Source organism: Euprymna scolopes, chromosome 1, assembly GCF_053919585.1.
Source record: "Euprymna scolopes isolate OS-2025 chromosome 1, ASM5391958v1, whole genome shotgun sequence".
NCBI lineage: Eukaryota > Metazoa > Mollusca > Cephalopoda > Sepiida > Sepiolidae > Euprymna > Euprymna scolopes.
Window position 1 is genome coordinate 200927120 of NC_136482.1, and position 14299 is coordinate 200941418.

Below are 14299 nucleotides of genomic sequence, written 5' to 3' on the forward strand. Positions count from 1 at the left end.
AACTCGTTGTGAAGGGTCAGAGAAAATAGAAAGTCTGAGGTGGGAGAGTACTAACCAGATCTCCATCTCCACTGGAAGTGTGCAGTGCAAATCTGATACCTTGGGGAGGCATTTTGTCACCCAAACCCCAGGAAACACCAAAGGCAACGAAAAATCAATAGCAAACGACTGTTGCAATAATGTGCCATCATTTGCATGAGTGGTCAAGAGGTGGATAGCACTGGAAATCTGGGGAGACTTGTTACCCAGCCCCCTCCCAAATTCACCACCACCCTGATTTAATATCGTAGATGTTTACTATATTTTCTTAGTTTTTAGGATTTTTTAGGATCCCTAACCATGTAACTGATAAAAATACAAATTGTTTGTTTATTTTTATTTTTATTTTTTTCCAATTCTGACATTCGAGTGGATAATTTTTATTTTTATTTTTTTTTACTTTAAACTAGGGTGTCACCACTTATAAAGGCCCATGGGTCATACAAGAATTGTACCCAGATTCTTTGTGTGTATGTTGTAATCCTGCCTCACAGGATCAATTAATGTAATCGGGCTGTCTCCAGTCCCTAAACACAGTGGCTATACTCTTATCTTCATTTAGTGAGTGACCCTTCAAAATGTAATCAGATACTTACCTGCTCAGAGTGCACAAAATGCACACGATCCTACAATTAAAACAATTCAATAATCAATAATTACTCGCAGATCGTTTTTTTATAAACAAGAATAATTATTAGATATTTCAGAGTACACTTTATGCAAAGAAATATTTAAACTATTCGGATGGCTAACGGTTTCAAGATGCAGGATTTTTTTCAACTTGGATTCCTTTAGATGGTTTCTCAGAGGAAGAGCTTTTCCACTTTTTTTTTTTTTTTGGAGAGGTTTCCAGCTTTTGGGCTAAAGCCCAGACTGATGTCCAATGATGTAGGGAAAGGGACAGGAGCAAACTGGGGGTTGAAGAATGGCAAGATTGAACTGAAGTTATTGGATGAGTAGAGCAGTCTCAGAGGGTAGGCAGTAGCAAAGAGTGAAGGGAGTATTGCATTCAGGTAGTTTGTTGAATCACATTAATAGTTGATTGCATGTTTTTTTTTTTTTTTTTTTTTTTTTTTTTTTAAATTACATTTTCACCACAAACAAGGCACTTTGCCACTTTGGTGTAGGAGGCTACTATCAGGGGCAACAACTACTGGGGTACTATGTAGGGATTTGGGCAGCAAGATGTCTGTTCATGTTACGCTTGAACTTCTGCACGTCAATATAGTTGGAAGCAGGGACCTGGAATGGAATTCCAAAGTCTAGCGGTTCTGGGGAAGAAACTACTGGAGTAGAAAGATCTTTTACATCTAGGGATCTCTACAGTGTGGGGGTGGGATTTAGCAGCTTGTCGGGTTTGTCGAGTATTCACGTTGTGGGGGCACAAGTGCTTGCAGTTCGTCAGAGCATTCACCACTAAAATACTTGTAGAACAGGCAGAGGGGTGCTACATTTCGTCGATGGGACAGAGGCTGAAGCTTAGATGCCAGTTCAGGGCCTATCAGATTTGAGACTCTCTTTTGAACCTTGTCAAGGAGCGAGAGACTAGTAGCAGATGCACCAGCCCAAATATGACAACAATACTCCATACATGGGCGAATGGTGGCCTTATAGAGGTACAGGATACTTTTGGGTGTTAGTAGTTTTCTAGCACGGTAGAGAGAGCCAGTGCTCAAAACAATGAGATATTATAAAAAGGCTGACTGGGGAGCCATCAGAGATCTTATCAGAGATGCTCCATGGGGAAATTTTTTCTCTTCCTGCTGAACAGTGCGCAAACGAGACCACTGAATGGTTCAAAACTGCAATCTGAGCACATGTTCCCATGCGGGAATTTTATAGTAAGCCCCACTCTCCCCAATGGTTTATTTCAACTTGCGCAACTGCCATTGCTCAAAGGCAGCATGCATACCGCAAATTTAACAGACATAAGTCCAGTTCAAACAGACAGAAGTACATAGAAGCTAGAAGTAACGTTCAGAAAGAAATAGCGACAGCTAAGAGAATCTACTGAAACCACTAAAAAACACATCGAAGCACAAAAACTAGGAACTCGTGACTTCTGGAAAATCTACAACAGTGTAGTAAATAATGGGCAATCAACAATTCCCCCACTAACCAAAAATCACAGGGTTGTTTCCTCAGCAACCGAGAAGGTTAACATGCTTGCCAGTCAGTTTGCCTCAAACTCCACACTGGACCCTTCTAACCACCCCCTACCTGACTTTCCTATGCGGACAGACGCCACGCTATATGATCTGAAAATCACCCCTGCTCAGGTGCATGCTATCATAAAAAACCTTGACACTTCAAAAGCATGTGAACCCGATCTCATCCCAGCTGTGTTTTCCGGGCTGTTGGAAAACTGCTTCTGTGGTACCAGTATTCAAGAATTCTGGCGAAAGAACTGATCCATTAAATTATCGCCCTATTAGCCTCCTCCCACTTTTTGCCAAAATATTTGAGACAATAATTAACCATGCTCTAGTCCATCACCTTACAGATGTTAAACTTCTGACTGAAAAACAATATGGATTTAGACAAGCCCATTCCACAGCAAACATCCTAACTAATCACTGAGCGTATATACCATTCACTGACAAAGCAGGGGAGGCAACCGTGGTAGCTCTAGATATATCTAAGGCTTTTGATGGGGTATGGCATGAGGGTCTCCTCAGGAAAATTAGATCATATGGTATCACTGGTAGAATACTTAACATAATTAAATCCTTAGATAAGAGAAAAATCCAGGTTGTCCTAGATGGTCGTACATCTAAACAATATGATATAAATGCGGGAGTGCCCCAGGGGTCTATCCTTGGACCTCTATTGTTCCTGATATTCATAAATGACCTTCCCGACAAAATTGCCTCTGAGATGGGTGTATATGCTGATGACACCACACTCTATAACAGGCACGACAAGAAAACAAATGAACATATTTCTAAAGAAATGGCAGAAACACTAGAGGAAAACCTCCAATCTGTAGTGGAATGGGGACAAAAATGGATGGTCTTGTTCAATGCTGCCAAGACTAAACTAGTTTCATTCAATAATTACAAGAAACCTTCTTTACCACCTATAGCAATGGCCAACAACTATTTATCTAAGAGTACATCTTTCAAACTCCTTGGCCTAACGTTCACAGGAAACATGAGTTGGAACAATTACATTGAAAGCATTACCAGGGCCGCTGCTGAAAAGGTCTGTTTGGCTACTGCTGCTATTGACTTGAATGTAACAATCGAGATTTGTGAAGCTCCTTGCTCCCAAGCCATTCTAAGGATTTTTGCCGAGGAAACACTCTTTTTATGAAAACGCGTTGATGTTACAGGAATGGTGGTGATAAACAAATGGTTGTAATTAATTTCCAACTGGATTTTGTAAAGTCAAAACTGTTTTTGTCTGAATTTGTTAATCTCTGTTCAAAATTAAAGTTGGTTGGTTTTTTATTATGAAAAATTTGTGATTTCTTTGTTTAGAAAGAGTTGTTGCTATTTTAAGCATATGTCAGTCATGTCTCTCTGCTGACCGTATTTTATGCTTGTTTACAAAAAATGGGATCGGTAATCAGACACACCAAGAAAAATGTTTTGTTTGCATATCAATTGCTATAACACAAATATTTGACTTTGTTATAGGTATAGGAGGAATAATATCGTTTCAACTTCACGTTTGTGTCGTATCAATTTAACTTTGATCATCACACTTTGAATTATATTTTTATTTTTAACTAGCATATTAACTGGTATTACCTGGTTGTAAAATATGCTTAAATATGTTGATTTATGCAGGTTTTGTATTTACTATTATAGAATAAATTTTCTATTGATTATTATATTGTACCCAATATATAGTAGTGATTTCTAAAGTTTAAAAAAAAATGACTTTAGCTAAAATCAAAGCATTCAGCTTTCCAGTGTTATTCGTCACCGTCTAAGCTAAGTCGATACGCATATAAAAACTAAATATAAAAATAATTTTTAAAAATTGTAACTTGAAAGGCATAAGTCAACTGAATGTTACTTCTGCGCATGTGCAAATATACATTTATATTTTCAACAACGCTATATTTTTATTGTTGAAAATATAAATGTATATTTGCACATACATAGAAGTAACATGTAACACTTATGCCTGTCAAGTTCCAATTTTTTTTTTTTTTTTTTCAATTTTGACCCCTTAGCAACTATTTTTACCAGCTAAAAACCAAATCAAATTTGTTCCATAGATCGAAATATATCGAGTTTCAAGTCTGTAGACCAAAAATTGACAGTGTAATCTCGTAGACTGTTCTTTCTGCAGACAAGGTCAGTTATATATGAGAGAGAAAGATTAATCAAATATTTATTATTTATATCCAAATGCGATCTCTTTATCTTTCATTTATATGAAACTTCACATAGTCAAAGATGTTCAGACGTTCTATTAGTTTTTGCCAAACAAATCATTGATTCCATATAATTCCAAGTGTGAACAATATATTTGTTTTGGCATAATCATCGTAACACGCCTGTTCTCATTAGATCACCAAAGTTAAGTGACATGAAATCTGGCCAGTACCAGATGGGTGACTATTTGGGAATGCTAGGCACTGTATTTATCTTTTTATCTTTCCATGACTGGCATATTCATGCGACTGGAGACCGTTTGTGAATTTGATACTTCCTGTAAACTTTCTCTTTTGTAAGTAGTCGAAATAGTTTGCCCGAAATAGGTTCTTCTGGTACATAACAATATATTCTGGAATTTTTATCTGTAGACAAATTAGCAGATCAAAACATGCCTCAAGATGTGTGTACTAACTTTAACGCTAATTATGATGCGTACAACTAAAGAAGGGTGGATTTAACTTGTTATCTGTGCCTCTCGGATTTTCATCATGAGCTCAAATTTGGTTTGAATCTACTGTCTATAAAACTTTGTTCTTTCGATTAAAATAAATGACTTCTTGTCGGAATTCTTGTTTCTTGATTGATTCTGATTTAAAGGTTTGAATTTATTAATTAGAAATAAAAATATCACCAAAAAAATGATTTTATCAGAAAGAGCATATTTTCGCTTACATATGACTACGGAACATATATTACACTGCCTGCATTACACTCCAAATATACGAACACAGGACATTCAAGATTGTTAAAAGGATGAATCTTCAGAGATAAGTTCCCGCAAATACCAATTATTTGCAACATATTTCTTTACTCCTTTTCACTTTGCGATACAATTTAGTACCATTTTTAAAATGTATTTGTGTCCTTTTTCTCTCGCCTGCATCATTATATATTTTAAACTATGACCCTAACCCAATTGAAAAAAAAATTCAATAGTATAGTTTCAGCTTGAGACAAATCGCAAGTCTTCATCAGTAATAGGAGTTGCCAATTTGAAGATGTTTTTCCACTGCTTGCATAAAATACGGAGCCATTTAACGCTTTCACAAAAAAGAATAAAAAACAGCAAAAAAAAAAAAAAAAAAAACTATTGCGTTCTTGATTAACTAATACTTCCACAGAGCAATGAACCCAACTGCACTTATCCTCAACTCTCACAACAGCAAAATTCCACCCCCTTCATTGTAAAGGTCCCTCTATGCCACACGATTTTCTACTCTAACAGCTGCTTTCCTAAACCTTTGGAATTCCCTCCCTGTTTCTCTTATTGTACCAGCCTGCAGAAATTTAAATATAATGTGAACAACATTTTGCTTCCCAGCTTCTAACCCAGATTACACTGCAATAAATCTAGCTTCTATCACATTTTTAGTGACAATATGTCCCACCCCCCTTATAAAAAAACAACGTTGCTATTAAAATCTACAATTGCTTTTTTATTTTTCTTGGTTCCTTAATGAAGCAAATCCTTGGAGTCCGGTTTGACATTTCATTTATGCTCTGCTGCTTTTTGCCTCATCTTATTGATTGGCATTGTCAGCAAATTGGAGTAAATTGAACTTTTTCACAAATACTCGGACACTTATCAAGCAAAAAACATTGTTTTACATATCAACATTTGTTACATTAGTAAATTAGAATAAAACGTTAAAAAAAAGGGTTTATCTCAAAGTTCAGTCTCCTTTAATTTACAAAGGCTTTCTACAGAACTGCAAAATGAAACAATTTTTTTTTTTCATATTTTTTTTTTTTTCTAAACTAGAGAAATTATAATTAGAGCGCCAAAGAAAGACGTTGTAAATAAAGGGAGACTGAACTTTGAAATAGAACCGTTATCTCCAAGACTGGATTTTTGTGGACAATTTTTTGATGTGTCCATTTACACATATTTGAAAGTTTAATTTTTTTTTTTTTTTTAATCTGTTGGTGTGTCTCACTTACGTTTAAAATAGAATTTTTATGACAAAACACACAAATTGAATGGATATATTTGATACTTGTCATTGTTAAAAGTAATTTTTAGTCCCCCCCCCCCTCGGCAAAGGAGAGATTGGACCTAGTAATTCACTCCTATTCGTTTGTTTCCACTTTTCTCAATAACCACGTCTTGGATTTTTAAAAATTTTACACACATTAATCATAGTGAAAGTAAATTTTTGCCAGAACGGATTTTCCAGGATAACTCGAGGGGGGGGGCATTATGAAGTAAAATTGTCCCTGAATTGTTCATCCATTCATTTGTTTGCACTTTTCTCAATAACCACGTCTTGGATTTTAAAAAAAATTTGCACAAACATTAGTCATGGTGAAAGTAAATTTTTTTTCATTTGTGGAGGGGAACCCTGCATGCTCGGCTTGTTCATGATTTTTCTCTTTTGCTCTTTCATTTTTTTTTTTTTTTTTTTTTTTTAAAGCCGTCTCTCCATCTTTGGTATTTAACCTCCACCCCAATTGTCTTGTCTGGCATTCCAAATGTCAATCTTCAAGTTTTATTCAATATTTCACCCTAACCCCCTTTCACGTTTGTTATGAATGGGCATTTAGATGATACTTGCTATTATCATGATTAACTCCCTTCTCCCTCTCCTCAAATCTGTACTAAAAACTAAAAGATGCAAAGCTAACAATGGTGTCGCCATATTGGAGAAACAAGATGAGAAGTTTTCTTTTTTTTTTTTTTTTTTTTTTTCTTTTTTTCATTTTTTTTTTTATCTGGTAACTTGAAAAATCCCAAATTTCACTGCAAAGCGATTATTATTGCTAATCATGTAGCGTCAGGTTTTATCAATTTCCCCATTTTAAAGGTCATGGATGAAATTAAGTGCTATTTTGTTGTAAATGGTAAAACTTTGGTTTGCTGCTGATCTTTATTTTTTGTTGAACGTGACTTTCTGAAAAAAGGAATTTTAAATTGGAGTAAATTTAAAATGCTAACGTTTATATGATTTTTTTACTTTTACTTTTTAAAATTCCGGACTCCTGGTAAAATGTACCCCAACCAAGTGTTTGTACATTTTTATTTCTGAAGATGGTTTTTTCCGTTCATTTGTTTGCACTTTTCTCAATAACCACGTCTGGGATTTTTAAAAAAATTTGCACAAACATTAGTCATAGTGAAAGTAAATTTTTGTCTGAACAGATTTTCCCAGATAACTCTGGTTGTCCCCTCCCCCTGTCCTTGCCATTATAGGGGTAAGATTGACCCAAAATCATTCGTCCATTCATACTTTTCTCAACAACTACTCCTTGAATTTTTTGAAATTTTGCGCAAACATTAGTCATGGTGAAAGTAAATTTTTCACTTGTGGAGCCCCCTCCCACCGCCTGCTTGGCTTTTTTCTATTAAGACATCTGTCTTTATTTCCCTGTATCATTCTCTCTCCAACCCCCTCTTTCACCTCCACTCAGCACATTCTTCCATAGCTAGACGTACACACACACACCACTCATTTATATAATGATTTCTCAAATAGTGAATCAACATTTTCTTTCCAAATTAGTAATAAAACATATCCCAGTTGACTCTCAGAATGAATGATTTTTAAAAAATTTTATTCATTAGGACAATATCAACTTTGTGGATATCTGTTGTATAGTTGTTGACTTCTTGCTACACTTAACAAGCACACATACGTATGGACAACTGCCCTTTATATAATAGATTAGCAGGCCTTTAGGCGTTGTCCTGTCATAAAATATGCAAATTAATTATATTTTAATTAATGCAGAATTCTTATTTATTATAAACAAAAATACCGTAGGTATTAAATATTACATTAAATTCCTGTTTTTTAGTTGAAATCACTCCCAAGTATGAAGCCACTTACTGTAAACAGGAGCTAAGAATGAAAGATAATTATTGCAAAGCCAGGAAATGCCTATTGGCTTTAATCTGGAAAAGATAAGGTTGGTCATTGAGCAAAAATGAATATCAAAGAAAATAAAGTTTTATGCATAAAACTTTAGTATAAATTATCTTTATTATTATAGAAAAGTCACTTTGTGTGCGAGTTCCTTCCTTATAGGTTCTGAAATGGCTGAGCCTATCTTTTGCGAATTTCGTGCAAAGCTAATTTATGTCTGCCAGAGTTCCGAAATTCATCTTTATAAGCATCGAAAATCGAAAAACATCTGATCCTAAAGTTTTTATATATATATATAATATATATATATATATATATATATATAAAAAGAAAAAAAATTTTACAAGGTAAGTTTTATGCTACACCAGAGATAATAAAATCTTAAAGTATTTGTTCTTAAAGAAAAACTGGATTATTGACATCTGGAGGTATAGCTCCGTGGAAAAACATTTGACCACAAATCGAATCTTCCCTTGTTCAAGCCAGTGTTCCTCACCATTTTATTTAAAATTTTTTCTTATTAATGAGTTCAATGTTGTCGTATTTGGGTTAGTGAATCTATCTCCCCACCACCATTAAGCTGAAAGAAACGTTGCAGTGGTCAAATCCAGCTCCAGACGGTTAAGCAAAATACTGAACTGATTCTAAGCCCTTGCATTTAAATGGTCTGTCCTTGAAACTGCGAATGGTTTGTGCTCATAACGTAAATAGTCTTGGATCACCATACCTGGGCAACCAGTATTTGGGATGTGATGAACTTGAGAAAAGCCGCCCCAACCAACCTAGGGTGAGTGCTGCAACCATAACCATGACCCATTCGAGTGTTTTTGATAAACTTCAAAAATATATTACTAATTTGGATAGTTTCACACTTTCTTCTTTTTTCTTCTTTTTCTTATGTTGATAATTATGGTCTTTTTTATAAATACTATTCATATATGTTCTTCAGAATTGTCTGATCTATTTGTTTCATTTGTTTCATTTGGCTCATTGGTCTAGTGGTCTTTACCTATTCACTGTTTTGATAACTTGTTTTGATACAGCGTATTATTCCAGTAGTTTCTAAGAACTGTAATCTTGTGGAATTCTCTTCCTGCTAACAGTTTCCTTCTATTCATAGCCTTAATATTTTTAAGAGAAAGGTCCATCATCTCCTATCTTTGTGATAATGATCTTTTTTGTTCTTGTTAGCTCCTGACATCAAGTGGGTTCAAATCTTGTCTGGAGCGATTTCCATTAAACAAAAAAATCCAACCATATTTGGTAGAAATAAATTTGTCTTCATGCCTGACTTATCCACCTGACTTCAGTCAGAAATATCCAACAGTCTTTGTTTTGTCAGTTCAATGATATGTGGGAACACTTTGATAATCGTCTCATCAGTAGGAGCTGTGATCTTGAATGGGTGTCATACTTACCAGATCTTACCCCCCCCCATTTTAATCTGTGTGGTTTATCTCGAAGATAATATGTATAAAAAAAAAAAAAATCTATTTGTAATGTTGAGCTGATGAATCTCTGTCCCATTTGAGGGTTCTCAGTAAGGCACAGAAATGTATCCATAATAATTGGCCTAACCCTTTCTTCTCTGTAACTTCTTCACAAACGTGATGTTGCTAGTCTCAGTCTTTTTTATAAATACTATTATGGCATGTCTTCTTCAAAATTGTCTGATCTATTCTCTGCTTCCTTTGTTGCAGCTCGTTTGACTCATTAGTCCAGTGGTCTTTATCTATTCACTTTTGATAACTTGTTTTAATACAGCTTCTTATACCAATAGTTTCTAAGAACTGCAATCTCGTGGAACTCTTTCTGCTGACTATTTTCCTCCGACTTCTCCACGGTCACAGTGTAGTATCTGTTCTGATGCTACACTTCACATTTTCAGTGGAGGTGAAATCCTTCATGACTAAGACAATTTTTATTTTTATTTATTTATTTTTTTTTTTTAGCTGAATTTTTCCCACATTAAAAACCGGCCTTGTGTTTAACTCTGCCCTCATGGGGAGATAAGTAAATAGGAACTTTAAATCAAAATTCTGAATTTTTGAGATGAGGGCTTTTTATATTCCTTCTATTGATTGGACTATTGTTCTCATCTTGAGTTTTAGTCAGATTGTCTTTCCTTCGACCGTCCTCAGGTATGTTGGTTCTTGTTTGGTTATTGTTTACCAAACAAAAATCAACATGCCTGAGTATGGTCGAAGGACAATTCGATCGAAACGTTGTACAAATAAAACAAGATGAGAGCAATAGTCCGATCAATACAAGTAATATAAACTTTGAATTAAGCACGCACGCACACACACACACACACACGGTTTTTTTTTCTTTTTTTTTTCCATGTTTCTTTCCTTTGCGTTTTCACCGAAAAGATAAAAAATTAAACTTATCTGCTTTTTGTCATCATGACATGGTGAATTTAGATTGGATCTAAATATCAGTGATACAGACACACCCCATCTTTTATCAGATGTGTGCGTGTGTAAAAAAAAAAAAAAAAAAAAAAAAAAAAAAATTTCTAGGTAATTGAGTCGATAATGTTTTAGGGCGTGATTGGGAATTTACTCTCCTGTCACAATTGCACTGTATTAATCTGATAATGACGCATTTGTGTATGGAATGTCGTGTTCATTATCAAATTATCAGTGTTTTTTTACACAAATGATTTCTGATCCAACTGGATAAATAACATTGATAAAAAAAAAAGATGTTAACATGTCTGTCACTTTTCTCCTTATAACTGCTTTGTTAGAGCATGTAATTAATCCCTTATCAAGTGTCAACTAATTGAAGGGCCAGATGGGTTAATTTGAAAGGCGGAGGTAGTGGTGGGCCTGGTGGGGTTCAGTAATGGAAAAACTGATCCTTCTTCGATATCTCATTGTTACGACACTTTTTTTTTTTTTTTTTTTTTAAATTTTTAATTTTACTTTTTCTTTCTCTTTGTTATTTGGTGTGTGTTTTAGAAGCTGCCTTTTAAAAATTTTTTTTAATTCTTATCAATATAAGTACATAGGTGTTTGTTTGGAATAATAACAAAAATCAAACAATTGAATTAAAAAAAAAAAAAAAAAACAACCATAAAATTGCCATGTCGAAATTAGTAACATATTACAAAAAATGATAAAGTAGAAAATTAATGAAAATTGCTTTTGGGGAAAAAAAAAAAAAAAAAAAAAAAAAAATTGCAAGTTTGAAATAATAAAAGGAATGGTTTGAAATAATAAAAGGAATGGTTTGAAATAATAAAAGGAATGGTTTGAAATAATAAAAGGAATGGTTTGAAATAATAAAAGGAATGGTTTGAAATAATAAAAGGAATGGTTTGAAATAATAAAAGGAATGGTTTGAAATAATAAAAGGAATGGTTTGAAATAATAAAAGGAATGGTTTGAAATAATAAAATAAAAAAATTCTCATAATAGCAGGGAAGGTAGCTGTATGAAGTCATGGAAGAGAATTGCAGTAATGGCGGATCGTTGGATCGTGAAAGTAAATGTTTTCTGTAATGTTTTGACAGATAATATTGCTTTTAGTTTAAATTCAGTTTTTTAATTTCCTTATTTTGAACAAGCAACATTCCTATGGTTTACTTAAGGGGAAGGAAATTCTGTTCTTTTCTACAACAGCAGCAAAATATCAATACTTGATATTTTGTTTTAAACTTTAATTCAAACCAGAAATTATTTTTTGTTTATTTAAAGGTTTAAGAATAACTAAAGAATTTTGAAATGCCACAAAGTAAGCTGATTATTTTAAAAAACAAACAAACTTAAATCTTAAAATGGCATACTTGTTTTAATTTTGTTTGAATTTTAAACAATTTTTAATTTAATGCCTAAACGATGCCTTAATAAAATTAATCTAATTTTTAACAAATGTCCCATTAAAAAAAAAAAAAATTGAATTGAATATTGAACTGATAGAAATCTGTGCTTATGTAGATTAGTAATTTTGTTTTTTATTTTTTATTTTTAACACTTTTCAGGTGAAAACATTGTGTACTTGTGTCATGTCAAAATTAGTAATTTTTGGAATTTATACTAAAATAATTTGGTAGAAAAATAATTACAAGTAAAAATAGAATTGATAGCGTTTTATCGTATGATGTTAATCATGTGGAAGAGTTGTGCAAGCAATTCAGTATGACAAAGGAGATAACCCGCAACTTCAATTAAGTGTCTGCCATTTTTATACAATCTCAGAATGTGATTGTGGCCGATTTAAAAGAAAAAAAAAAAATCTAGCACTTTCTACTGGCATGTAATGTTTTCACCTGAAATGCGTTGACTTAAAAGATCACTAATGCAAACAAGCACCAAGGTCCTATTTAAATAAATCAAACGTTTAAAATGTTCCTGACAATTTAACTACGAAAGTAGAGGAATTGTTTTTCATTTTTGTTTTACCTGTGATGGGTAATGAGAAAATAACCTGCCATTAACGAAATGTTAAAGATATTAGTTTTTACAAAAATGGATTTTTGTGTTCATTTTATACAGACCAAACGTCTTTATAGAAATACAAGGGCGCATCTGAAACGGGGTTGTGAGAGGATTATGTCTTCTATTCATCTTGTTGAGCATTTCTTAAAGTTTCCAGATCTTATTTCCTTTTTCAATCTCAAATTAATTTTTCATTAATATTGAATCATCCCTTCTCAATTACTTTCCCTCCATTATATTCTTTAGTAATGTTATAGAAGGCGTTCTCATTTTGTTCTGCCTCTTGTCTGTCAACCCTGTCGAAGTGCCAAACGAATAAGAAATACTTGAAACTCCCTTTGTTTTTTAGAGACACTTTTATTTCCTGTCAGTGCTTTCCATTATACATAACAAATTTTGACAGAGCTGTTACCGGCTAGCGGAAATTCATTATCGTCTGTTCTCCTTCTGTCTGCTGTTCATGCTGTTACATCTTTCCCACTCCACTCTCTCTGTTTTACTGCTCCCGCTGCTATCCCCACATGACATCACCAGTCCTACTACCTCCTACTTCTCCTCTCTCTATTTCACTTCACTGACTGCTGTCTACACGATGTCGCAGCACACTATGGTACATTCCTTCCATACCTAAAAAAAAAAAAAAAAAAAAAAAAAAAAAATTCTTACAAGAATTTAAAAAATACAACCCTGCTCAGATTAGGAATATGTCAAAACCAAAAGTCCAAAACCAAGAACAAAAGAAAAAGTTAATGTGAAACATTTTCCTGACAAGTCTCTTATTTTTCCATTTATTAAATACTAAAAAAATACAAAAGTCTTAGTCTTTCAATGAACAACACTGTATGTTCAGAGGGATTAAGAATACCCCCAAAAATAAAAGTTCATAACCAATACCAAAATCCCCCCCAGAAGCGGCTTTTTATCTAGTTATTAAATATCAACAAAAAAGAAAAACACAAAGAAAAATTTTTTTTTTTTTTTTTTTTTTAAGCGACCTCTGTACTTTTAACGGAAAGAAGCATTTATTTTTTTTGCTCTATCCACATCTCAAGATAATCCGTCTTTTGCTTGCTCAAACCCTATGTTGAGATATCCTCGAGACCCTCTTGGTCCCCCGATTTATCGGAAAGGGACCTATGTTTTCAGTGGCGTCCATTTGTTTGGACTATTGCCAGATAACTGTCCATTAGTTTTTCCTAAAATTTTGCCACAAATTGTATTTCATTAAATAGATGTGCACAGTAAAAAAAAAATCTTTTTACAAAAATTCCCATTGCACCCCCAGGGGCTCAAAAGAGGTCAAAAATGCCCCAAAATAGCCCAAAATGACACATTTTGCCCCCATAACTTTTTTTTGAAACTTGGCCAAAATATGGATCCCATTGTTCTTAATATAAATCCAGTATGAGTGGCCCTGGTTCGTGTCCCCGGAGACTTTCAGTGCTAAAAATTCCCTTTTCTGTGGCTCTTTTTTTCATATTTCTCAAAAGCTTGAGATGCCTGACTATATAGTGTTTTTTCATGGTGGTCAGCTTAAATAGACATGAAACCGTTA

The 14299-nt window shown here is 33.8% G+C and overlaps 1 protein-coding gene and 1 long non-coding RNA gene across 3 annotated transcripts in view; one reads left to right on the plus strand and one right to left on the minus strand.

Moving 5' to 3' along the window:
- Positions 1–14299, plus strand: part of LOC145279725 (uncharacterized) — a 67709-nt gene that overhangs the window by 18721 nt on the left and 34689 nt on the right. The window lies entirely within an intron of this gene.
- LOC145279749 (uncharacterized) overlaps positions 13082–14299 on the minus strand; it is a 95672-nt gene continuing 94454 nt past the window's right edge. For both annotated transcript variants that reach the window (XR_013868445.1, XR_013868443.1), the window contains exon 4: positions 13082–13371. This is a non-coding gene — a long non-coding RNA (uncharacterized LOC145279749). The remainder of the gene's footprint in view (positions 13372–14299) is intronic.